This window comes from Lacerta agilis, chromosome 5 (genome assembly GCF_009819535.1).
Source record: "Lacerta agilis isolate rLacAgi1 chromosome 5, rLacAgi1.pri, whole genome shotgun sequence".
In the NCBI taxonomy this organism is placed as follows: Eukaryota; Metazoa; Chordata; class Lepidosauria; order Squamata; family Lacertidae; genus Lacerta; species Lacerta agilis.
Window position 1 is genome coordinate 17,981,420 of NC_046316.1, and position 12,265 is coordinate 17,993,684.

At 43.9% G+C, this 12,265-nt stretch overlaps 1 protein-coding gene across 1 annotated transcript in view; it reads left to right on the forward strand.

Moving 5' to 3' along the window:
* The first annotated feature begins 1,168 nt into the window (after positions 1-1,168).
* TSPAN14 (tetraspanin 14) overlaps positions 1,169-12,265 on the forward strand; it is a 45,176-nt gene continuing 34,079 nt past the window's right edge. The window contains exon 1 of the mRNA XM_033148771.1: positions 1,169-1,571. The gene's annotated coding sequence lies outside the window, so the exon portion shown is untranslated. The remainder of the gene's footprint in view (positions 1,572-12,265) is intronic.

Genomic DNA, 12,265 nt, shown 5'->3' on the forward strand with positions numbered 1-12,265 from the left:
TGGGCTCTTCTGGACCCTTGAGAAGGGCAAACAGGGAATTAATGCTCTCTCCCCTGTTCTCTGCCCTTAATACCAGGTATTCAGTGATATGCTGCCTCTGGGCTTGTGAGTTCCCACGGCTCATAGCTATGGATTGAGTTATTCTATGGGAATGTCTTTAATAGCATCCATATACAATACCCACTTGACATTCCCAGTCTCACCTAAAGTTGCTGGGGAATGAATCTGGGACCTCCTGCCTCGCTGGGTTGTTGTGAGGTTAAAAAGAAGGGGAGAATAATGAGTGGCATCCTGAGCTCTTTTGAGGATGGGGTAGAAATGCATTAAGGCAGAGTCCACCACCTTCAAAGGGAATCTGTTCCACTGCTGAACAGCTCTTACAGCCAGAAAGTTCTTCCTGAAGCTTAGTCAGAATCTCCTTTCTTGTAACTAGGATCCATTGGTTTGGGTGCTGCTCTCCAGAGCAGGAGAAAACAAGGCTGTGCCATCTTCCACGTGACAGGCCTTTAGATATTTGAAGATAGCTGTCATATCTTCCTCTCAGCCACTCTTTTACAGGTCAAACACACCCAGCTCCTTCAACCGTTCCTCATAAGGCTTTGTTTCCAGATCCTTGATAATCTTGGTCACTCTCCTCTGCACATATCCCAACTAGTCAATATCCTTATTATATTGTGCCACCAAGAACTGGACACAGAGAGGACTTAGAAATCTCTGACCCTGCCAGATGATGATACTCTTAGCTCAACCTTTGTCAACCACAACTCTCATCAACCCTAGCAAGCAGGGGAACCAGTGGTCAGGGATGAACGGAGTTGTAGTCTTACAAAACCTGCCCCCCAAGGTTGAGCTAATAATGCCTAGCCATGCATTTTTTTATACACCCCCGCCATAGGAACTAACTCCTAGGGGTCGAGGGGTCTTTGCCCTCCCCAATAAAATATTTAACGGGGTTCCCCCCTCCCCAGTTGACGAACATTGCCATTAAAATAGTGTGAGCACGCAGCATCATGTGATCGATTATGCTGGGCGGGGCTTACCTGCCCCCTCAATATTTTATTCAAATTGGCACCCCTGACCCCCTACCCTGCAGAACGAGGGACCCGCGACGCCTTGCTCTCCGCGCGCTTCTCCGCGCAAGGCTGCGACCAGGCTCCCCAAAACGCAGCGCGGCGCGGCTCGACGGATGTTATGCCGCGCGCAGGAAGGGAGAGGGAGCTCGCTGTCCCCAGCCTCGCACTTCCCTTTTACTAGGGAAGGGAGGGAAAGAGAGAGAAAGAAAGGAAAGAAACGCCGGTGGGGGAGGGCGCGCCGGGTTGTAAAGCAGGCGTGGCCAGGCGAGCTTTGCGCATGAGATTTCCTGTCCTGCCCAAGAACAGAGCCAGCGCGCAACGAGGGCAGCCCCGACGCCCACCTCGCTCCTCTCCAAGCTCGCTTTCCTTGGGTGGCGTTTAGGCGGACTCATGGAACGCTTAAAGCACGAAAGGAGCTGAATTTCTCTCTTCCTCGAAGGCACTTCGGGGTTCTCCCCCCACAACTTGGTGGAAACTTGCCAGGCTCCCTGCTACTTGGTAAGTTTGGTTTCCTGTGCGCTCCTCAGCTTCGCGCTCGCCTCTCTGCTGCCCGACCCGGTTGTTGTTGTTAGAACTTTAACTGCTGGTTTTCTCTCTCGATCCTGTTGTCTTTCGCTTTGTTGTTCTCCGCTCCAAGCCTCCTCTTGCGCGAGCCTTGCCCACTGGGATCGAGTTGCTCACAGAACATGGACAAATATATATCTATTTATTTACATATGTGTGTCCTCCCCACCTTTGGTGAACTGCAGGGCCTTTCAGGAAACGGGGAGGGCTTTCAGAAGGCCCATAGCAAGTTCAACTTGGGCAGAGAGTTTTCCGCTTTCGAGTTCCGAAAGCAACCAAAATCAGAATTTTGTGTCTTGTTGTGTTACCGGTTTTGGGAGCTGGGTCGTTTCTCTTCCCCACCTTTATTTCACTATCTAAGCATCTAAACACTATCTGCCCCTTAGTTTCACATGGCTGCTCCTGTTATTAAAAATAAGATTGAAACTCAAGGGTTGATGAACTTAAAGTGCTTTTCCTGTTGAACGTACACATCTTTTTCCTGACATTAGTAAACAATCCTATTTATCAGAGGTTTGTTTCTTTCATTTTCCATTGGGGAAGGCAGATGAGTGTGTGTGTGTTTTTAAAAGTTTCCCTCCTTTGAAATATTTAAATCTGCAGACTCAGGGAAGAGTAGCTTTAACTTGTACAGTATTGAGAGGTATTCCCCCCTCCTCCCATGAAAACTGAATTCAATTCTGCCAAACCTTTTCCTGAGAGCAATTTCCTGGCTCCCCATTGAGTGTTTGCGTAGCTCATTTGACAGGAAAATTATGACTTATTTGCCACACCCTGTCTCATCCCTTTGGCTTTATGAACTACTTAGTCGCTTGTTTTCAGGTGAAAAGTTTAGATAAGCGACACTCGACATTTTTTCTGATAAAACTACTAGTAAACTAACAGTATACTAGTGGTGAGACATTTTGCATCCCATAAATGGGGGTTCATAGAATCATATCATTGTAGACTTGGAAAGGGTCATTTAGTCTAACCCCCTGGAAAGCAGGAATCTCCAAATGTGATCCTCCACTCAATTTGAAACCATACTGCTTAGCTTTGCAAATGTGCTAACATTTTTTGTTGTTGTTCATAGGATGATGGCAACTTAGTAGGCTCAAAACTAAACCATCCAGCTGAATAACTCCTACTGCTGAATTTATTATCTGTCTGCAGCTAACTGCATGCCAGCCCTACTGTTAGGCAGAGTGGTGTACATTGGCAGGATGGGGGGAAATGGTGTGCGTTTCGTGTGGCCTACCCTCGTGTGCTGTAGAGGATGCTGCCCTGTTGTGTGTGGTGAAGGAAGAATTGGCTAGCTTCTTGAGCCCCGTCTGAACATTTAAAGCAGGATCATATCACTTTAACAGACATGTGTTCACCCAAAGAATGGGGGGGGGAGTGAAGTGTAGTTTGTTAAAGGTGCTGAGAGTTGCCCCATTCCCTTTGTTGTTGTTGTTCAGTCGTTCAGTCGTGTCCGACTCTTCGTGACCCCATGGACCAGAGCACGCCAGGCACGCCTATCCATTACTGCCTCTCGCAGTTTGGCCAAACTCATGTTAGTAGCTTCGAGAACACTGTCCAAGCATCTCATCCTCTGTCGTCCCCTTCTCCTTGTGCCCTCCATCTTTCCCAACATCAGGGTCTTTTCTAGGGAGTCTTCTCTTCTCATGAGGTGGCCAAAGTACTGGAGCCTCAACTTCAGGATCTGTCCTTCTAGTGAGCACTCAGGGCTGATTTCTTTGAGAATGGATAGGTTTGATCTTCTTGCAGTCCATGGGACTCTCAAGTGTCTCCTCCAGCACCATAATTCAAAAGCATCAATTCTTCGGCGATCAGCCTTCTTTATGGTCCAGCTCTCACTTCCGTACATTACTACTGGGAAAACCATAGCTTTAACTATACGGACCTTTGTCGGCAAGGTGATGTCTTTGCTTTTTAAGATGCTGTCTAGGTTTGTTTAAAGAGCTACAATTTGCAGAGTTCCCCCAGGAAGAGGGATTCAGTGTTAAACCACTCTTTGAGTTCTAACTCTTTTGAGGGGATTAGGGACTTATAAAGGAAAACTTGCAGACTTACAGAGAATAACTTCTTGCACATAGGAAGCTAGCTTCTTCCACATTGTGCTCACTGATGTTCTTCTATTCATGTGAATGCAGGCTCAGTTCGGTTGTTTATGGGGAAACGCTGAGCCCTTGGGCGGCGTATCCTTGGGAGGCCGGAAAATGGGGCTGTGGCTAACCTGAATTTCTTGGGTGCTCTGTGCAAAGTGAGAAAGGTGGCACTGCCCAGAAAAGTTTTGCCTGGACACAAAATGTTATAACCTCGAAACTCTTGGGAGTGGCCCTGCCTTTGGATTTGCTAGGCAAGGCAAAGTCTCATCTGGTACTGATATGCTGATGCTTCAGACAGGACCACTCCCTGCCTTGTACTTCCCATTGAGTCACCAAGCATTCCAGTTACTTCACAGTTAGCAGCTCTGATTTTAATGCCTCTTGTTAGTTGGCAGACTAAATTTATTTCTGAATAAAAACAGAGCCTGTTTCCTTGAACAGGGGTGAAACATTGTAGGTGTGGAGTGGTACTATCAGAGACATAGAATCACAGAGTTGGAAGGGAGCCTGAGGATCATCTAGTCCAACCTGAATATGCAGCTGTCCCGTACAGGGATCAAACCTGCAGTCTGTGGTGGCTTGGAAGGAGGACCTGTTGTAGTTCTAGACTAGAAGCTAGCCAAGGGCCAAATCCTGTGTTGCTGTAATGACAGGAGCACCACGGAAGATGGGTTCCCTGCAGCAATCCTCAGTTTCTTCACTCACACTGAATATTTACATCCATGCGCCAAGCTCCTAGCAGTCGATGTGGAGAGGACATTGAGACCTGAAGCCAAGCAAATGACTGCACATTTGTGGCGTCCCAGTGCCATAGGATGGTCACACAATGACCACTGCTTTTTGTGCAGTAACCACTTCCTCGCAGATAGTGCCATAGGCGAATGTTGGCTTTCAGTTGGGTGACAAAAGTTCAAGGCTGTGCCTCTTAGCTTTGTTTCCACAGTGCGATGGGATTGTGTGGATAGTATTTGTAAATTTTGCCCACATGCACATTTTTTAGTCTGCTGGCTATTATGTTTATGGTCTATACGGTCTGGAACCTGCATACTTTTGGGATTTTCTTCTCTCACGTAGGCCTTTCTGCTTTTAAGACAATCAGAGGAGGCCTTGTTGAGAGTGTGTCACATGGAGAACACGGGGGGGGGGGGCTATTGAGTTGCAACTAAATCTAGGAATTCTTTGATTAACCATTGTTTGTTGTTACATCCCAACCAGGTAACTGTGGTTACTAGGATCACAACAAGTCAGGATCTTAAACAAACTCCAAATAGTTCGAGGGTTAGTCAGCCAAAATATGCGCATCTGAACCAAGCCAATGAGTATTGACTTCCTCTCACCAAGAGTCTGCTTCTTGATGACTTTGGGATCAAAATGTGTGGGTCATTCAAATGTGTGAGACAGAGTGAGCATTTGATAGCGGTCTCATTGAAGGGTCAAGAATGTTTCTGCCCCCAGCTTTTGTTTTGTGTTTCTCAGCGCTGCAAAATGACTGCAGACAAGGGGCACAAAATCGGCTTAAAAATATGTCCATTGATTATTACCTTATAAGAAATGGTTTTAAATGGAGAGTGAATTGAATGGAGGGGGGGGGGTTGGAGGAGAGGCGGAAAGAATATCTAATTTGTCCATGGTTAGGGGGTGCAATCTGGATGGTTCTGCCAGGGGCACAAGATCACCTAGCTATGGTTCTGGCCTTGAGAATAGTAATAATAATAATAATAATAATAATAATAATAATAAAGAAGAAGAAGAAGAAGAAGAAGAAGAAGAAGAAGAAGAATTTATTATTTATACCCCGCCCATCTGGCTGGGCCTCCCCAGCCACTCTGGGTGGCTTCCAACACAATATTAAAATACAATAATTCATCAGACATTAAAAGCTTCCCTAAACAAGGCTGCCTTAGGATGTCTTCTAAAAGTCTTAAAATTCTAAAAATTCTGAAGAAGTGTGCATGCACACAAAAGCTCATACCAAGAACAAACTTAGTTGGTCTCTAAGGTGCTACTGGAAAGAATTTTTTAATTTTATTTTGTTTTGACTATGGCAGACCAACACGGCTACCTACCTCTAACTGTTTCTAAAAGTTTGGTAGTTGCTGTTCTCTGTTACCCTTTGGAGGGTATTCCAAAGGGTGGCTGCCACTACTGAGAAGGCCCTCTGTCTTGTTCCCTGTAGCTTGGCTTCTCGTAATGAGGGAACCGCCAGAAGGCCCTCGGCGCTGGACCTCAGTGTCCGGGATATTATTTGGATAGGCAGTGTGTAGTGGGGAAGGGTATGATCTAAAGGTCTGGTACAGAAGCTGCTACCTTGAAAGCGTATAATATTAAAATCATAATGATAATTCTTCAGAACTTTTAAATATGATCCCACTTAAGATCTCTTAGTGAACTGTTTGCTCATGATTCCTCTCCAAATTCTCACCTTCACCATCAGTGGCTTTTAAATGTGGCTTAGCATTGGATCTGCAATGACACTAACCATTGTTCATGCTAAGCTGGGTTTGCAAACCCAGATTTAACACCAAGAGTTTAAATGGGTTAAGAGGCTAATGCTAACTAAGATTCCCCCTGGTTAGTGCAGATGCAGAGTAACACTAAACAGTGGCTTAAAGTGGACAAAAAGAGAGAGATCTGTGCCTAGTTGAAGGGGTGTGTGCTCCTTATTTCATAACCAGTGTTAAGTGGTTGGTAGCATCAGTTCTTTTCCTGGCCAGAGAGATGGTAACCAGTTCTAGTAAGATGACAAAAAGTTGTCTAAATGGAAACAACCTTTACAAATTGTTTGTTTCTTCAGGTGATTGAGTGGTAGTGCAATATTTACATTTACATATATTTACATTTGCCCACTACCTAGCCTTTGAGGTTCAGTTTCAAACAAATATGGCGGGTTGGGTGGGAGAAGCCTTTTTTAAAACCACACCACCACCACAAAAGTTGTTGAAATGTCTGCAAGATGTGTTAACATCTTGATCTCCTGGTGGAGCTTTGCCATTGCTTCCAGAGGAAACAAAAAGGCTAACAGCTTCCTTAAAAGACTAGCACATTTATTAAAAGCACGAATTACTTCTGGAGATTGGACTGAAGATGGTGACCCAGAACTGCTCTGTCTTTGTCATGGCAACATTCTCGTGAAACAGCTTCCTGAAGGGAGTCTGCCAAACATTGTCTTTGGGGATGCTTATGAAAACAACCAGGGTGGGTTTGTTTTGTTTTGTTTTGTTTTGTTACAGTTCTGCATGCAAAACACTTCTTGAAATTCTCTAGCCTTTTTTTTTTTTGCGGCCAGAGAATTTGTACTGCTGTTACACTGAATTTCATCAGGGAGAAGTAGTTGAATCCAACAGTTCCTCAGCAGTATCAATATTGAAGCTCCTCCTTTTTTTCTTGGGGGGGGCAGCAGCAAGTTTGGGCAACAGAACCTCCATTTTGCATTCTTCAGCAGTAGCAATGCACAGCGTTGTAGATGTAAAATAGGCGCTGCCACCAAAAATGGTGAAGAATCTTCAGCAAAATTTTTTTGCAAAGTGGACTTTTTCTGGAGTGAGGGGGTGGGATCTCTCTTGTCTTCTGAGAAATTTTTGGTTTGGATCTAGTTCTTTGTAATGGGCTGACTCCCCCTACCCCACCCACTGTTTCATGGATATTTTATTTGATTATAGAATGGCTGTTTTTGAGAGTTCTTGTTTGAGCTATCTCCCATTTCTTTTTCTTCAGAGTTAAGGATCAATAATGAATTTGTAAGCTTAGTTTAAAGAAGGTGACCAGATGGTCACCTTATTTATTGGGAGACGCTAGCAAAGGAAGGGACAGAGGAAGCTGGATATACTTCTGCTGACTATAATGAAAAGATACAAGAATGAGGAAATAGGAGAATAGCTTCCACAAAGAATGCTCTCCTCTTTCCCTCAGCAACCTCAAAAAACTGTGTTTATACTTCATTTCTTTCTGCTATTTATAAGCTTTCCTTTTCTGTCGAGCCTTCAGAGCATCTGTCACATTTGTATCCTGTCCTTTGCGCTGGACAATAGAAAAAGTACTAAAAAGACACAAACAACTAAAATCCTCAAGTAAAATCCCACGCAAAGACACTGCTAAATAAAAATGTGGGTTTTCTAGAAAAATTTGGATCGTTTAATGAATCTGGAAGAATTCTCAGTGCCCTAAATCAGTGTTTTTCAACCACTGTTCCGCGGCACACTAGTGTGCCGCGAGATGTTGCCTGGTGTGCCGTGGGAAAAATTTGTTTATTTGATTCCTATTCAAGAGAATTACTTTATATATAGTCAATATAGGCACAGAGTTAAATTTTTTAACATTTTCTAATGGTGGTGTGCCTCGTGATTTTTTTTCATGAAACAAGTGTGCCTTTGCCCAAAAAAGGTTGAAAAACACTGCCCTAAATCACTAGAAATCTGATTTAGCGCATTTAAGTGACATCACATTTAATAAATAAAATGAATAATAATAATGTAGGTTTTTAAATTTAAAAAAATTGTATAAATTTCTGAAATGATTTTCAAGAAGGCAAAAGTAGCTGGAATGAATTATATGATTGCAGGGGAGGAAAGTCAATAAAGTGCATACAGGCAGTGTTAGAAATTAGCCAGGCACGTTTTGCAACTAACGCGGGTCCAATTGCGACCATGTGGAGATCTCTGGATGCCAGCTTAGTGCCTGAGGAAAACAAAATGAGAAGGATATGAAATATTTTCCTTGAAGCTTGCTTTATTCTGGATTGGCTGGCTTGATGTTTTGATATGTTGTAAACCACTTTGAGATTTGTTCTTTAAAACATAAAGCAGTATATAAATGAAAATGAGGATGATGATAAAAAAACTCACTTACAAAAAAAAGCCACACAAACGGCACCTAGACATCCCACTGTGGCGATCACAACATAGGTTTAAGGTGCCATTTGGCAATTAGATTATATATATCTGAGTTTCTAACTCTGGGTGCAGTCCTAAAGCTATCTTAAGGGCAGATGGGAAGCCATAGAATGCAGGTATAGGGACCACCAGGCAGGAAAGCCCATCAGTCAGAGAGCACTTACGCCACCAGAGGCCACCTGAAAACTTGGTTGGCATAGGTAGGCTGCCGCCACTACATTTTGCCAGTAGCATATGGGGTGGGAAAAGGGTGTGTCAGAGGCAGCCAAGGATCTACAGGATCTTAACTCGCCTCATTTCCCCCAGACGCCCCCAAAAGGAGTCCTCAAGCTACGCCACCCCCAGAGGTGATATAGTGGATCTCCTGTTTGCTGCAGTGGAAGGAGAAGGAAATGCGGCAGGCAGAAAGAAAGGAGCTTCCAACCTCCACTGTGGTTGCAGTAAGTGGGAAGGGCATTGATAGCTTTGCCATGGCTTTCACCTCCCCAACCACCCACCAAAACAACAAAAAAAGAATTGCTCTGGCTTTGATGTTTAAATCCTTAAAGATATTCAAACTTTACTTGAAAATATTTTCAAGTTAGACATTTGAAATTGAAATCAGAGGACATTTTAGGCGATAGTAATAAAATGTTAGGTGAAAATAGGATGTAAGAAGTTAGAATTGTGCTATGTTTATTTTGTTAGGAATAAGTTCATAGATATATGATAGTTAAGGATTGAGAATATTTGAAGAGGAATTTAAAAATGTTATAAAGTTACTACAGTATATTTGAAATGAACGCAGAAGAGAGGACGAGAGGAAGTCCCAAAATAAGGTTATAAATAAGATAAGTATAGTTCAATAAATGTTTGTTTGTTAGGTTAGGTTTTTTGTATTTTGGTTTTGTTGTGTATTGTGGTAGTGTTTTGTTTTGTATTTTGTATGTTTATTCTTTTTTGTACTTTTTAGAAAAAAAACTAATAAATTCTTATTAAAAAAGAAGGAAAATATTTTTATTGAAATACTTGTAAATATTTCAAATGACTAATAGTAGTAGTAGTAGTAGTAGTAGTAGTAATTTGTAGTAGTAGTAGTAGTAGTAATTTGTAGTAGTAGTAGTAGTATTACCCCACCCTTTTCTTTAACATGACTTTTTATATGACTTACATATAAAAATGAGAATTGCTGAAAACACACATTACATTGTTTAGATTTCAAGACAAAAGAAGAAGAAAAGCTCTTAAAGCTATCAGTGTGTTCATTTTCACACGCTTGAAGAACTGTACATGTAAATACATATCTGCTTCCTGGGGATAGGTTAAGTACAGCTTGGCTTTCAGCTTTGACTAGTCACCATTCCAGTTGCCCAGTTTATTTGTACTTTGTTCATCCACCATGTTACTAATTAATTTTACGAAACAACGCATTTCTAAAAGTGGAAAAATTAACACCAGCCGTCGGTTGCAAGCAGCACTTTCCAGATTTCTGGCAGAAGAAATGTGCTTTTACTGGTTTCTGTAACTATAGTGCCATTGTCCACCTCTCTTTAGCTTACAAAAGGACCACTTGTGCTCGTTGTTTTTTTTTGCATCAGGACAGACAAGAGACGGAGATGGTTGGTAGCAGACTTGAAGTCAGCTGCTGTTCAGGTTTCTGTGTCCGGCGCATGAGACTGGAATCTTCTCCCCTTCCTTGAGTAGACCCTGTTGCCTGACTCTGCTTTTCCGTAAAATCAGCCCTCCATCCTTCCTTTGCTCTCAGTTGATCGTGAGCAGAAAGGTTGCGCCTGTCAAGCCAGAACTAGAATGAGAAAATTTCTTCTGTTGTCGTCGTCGGCTGCAGCAGGGTTTAACCAAAGTGATGTCCTTTGGATCTAACTAACTGCTTGAGGTTGCTTCGTGGTGGAACTGGTCCTGTTTGAAAAACGCCTTAGCTTGGCAGTCGTAAATAATAAAGCATCTTGGTTTATGTGCTTGGTGCTAGGGGATCCTGAACTTTAGCCTTCTCTGTGGTAGCATCAGTGACTGATTGCCTTGCCGCAGCAATGCTCCTAGCTATAATCCCAAGCATTCTCGGGGCATTCTACTCAGTACAATAGAGTTCAGATAGGTCACGGCTGAGACATAGGCGAATGAAAGGAACGGGGGGGGGGGATGCACAATGGGGAGAAAAGGTTCCCAACTAGCCTGACTTTCAACTGCTGCTCCTGTTGGTCACATGATGGACGTGATGTAAGGGGTGGAGGGTTGGATTTGGAACAGGCAGACCTGGGTTCAAACCTTTGTTTTGACCTTGAAGCTCTCTGGGAGGTCCAGGGGCAATTCACTATTCCTCAGCCTAATCTCTCCCACAGGTAACTGTGATAATAAAATAGCACAGTCCCCAACCTTCTTGCAGAAAGTATGTAAAAGTGATGCATAATTTATAGTAGTAGTGTGTCTATCTGTTTTTGGTTTATCATTACTGGAAACTGGCCGCAGGGTACAGGTTTTTTTAAATAAAGAATTGTAGAATTGGAAGGGACTCTGAGGGTCATCTAGCCAACCCTCTGCAATGCAGGAATCTTGACACATGGTCTCCCATATTTAGAGGCACAACAACAACATCCATCCAATTTGAAACCATCCCAGACCCTGCTTAGTTTTGCAAATGTGACAGCAGCTTTTGATTGCTGTACACTAGAAGCCATTCAGGATTTAGAACAGAGGTCGGCAACCTCCGGCCCATGGTCCGGATGGGGCCCATGAAGACCGTTTTACCGGCCCACGAGCCACCCGGTCGGCAAGCCCCCCGTGCACGGTGCTGGAAATGGCATCTGCGCACGCACAGATACTAGAAACCGCATCTGCGCATGTCCAGACGCCGAAAATCACTTCTGTGCAGGTGCGATTTTCGGCGTCTGGGCATGTGCAGAAGCAATTTCCGGTGCTGCGGACATGTGCAGACGCGATTTCTGGCATCACACTGCGCCAGTCTGGCCCACGGATAATCTCCGTGGGATTGATCCGGCCCATGGCCGGTAGGCCTAAACCTTGCCGAAGCCTGATTTAGAAATACAGATGGTTTGTTGTAGTGGAATCTCTTATGGGATGCTTTTGCATGAGCATAGAATTGTAGAGTTGGAAGGGGACCCAAGGGTCATCTAGTCCAACCCCCTGTTGGGGAAGACTGGTTTAAGAGTCAAGACTGGGCTGACTGCAAAAAGCTGAACTGATTCACGCAGCAGATTTGGGGCATCTTTCAGAACTGGAAGATATTTTTTTTACTCGTACATAAGCCAAACGAAAGTGAGCTTGCTGATGCCCCACCACAGTATCGCTGCTGTTCTGCTTCGTTACTCTTCCTCTTCTTCCTTCTCTCCAATTCAAAACTAAATATGAGGTGTGGACTTCTCTGGGCTGCCTCTCCTTCCCCATCAGTTGGAGGGGAGCCAAGGTGTGCGCTTGTGGCTATTGGAAATGGAAGGGTGATGGGGCACGATGTCTTTTGGCCAGCTGTGTTTGCTCACCTGCAAGACTGTGCGGCTGATGAGGAGCAGCTGCCATAGCAACAGCACATGGAAGAGGTAGGCCTCAGGGGACCAATCCTGGTTTTGCCAGGTGAGGGTGGGAACGCAGGAAAAAAAGTGTGTGTTGTGGGGATATGTGGTGTGGTTATATGCAG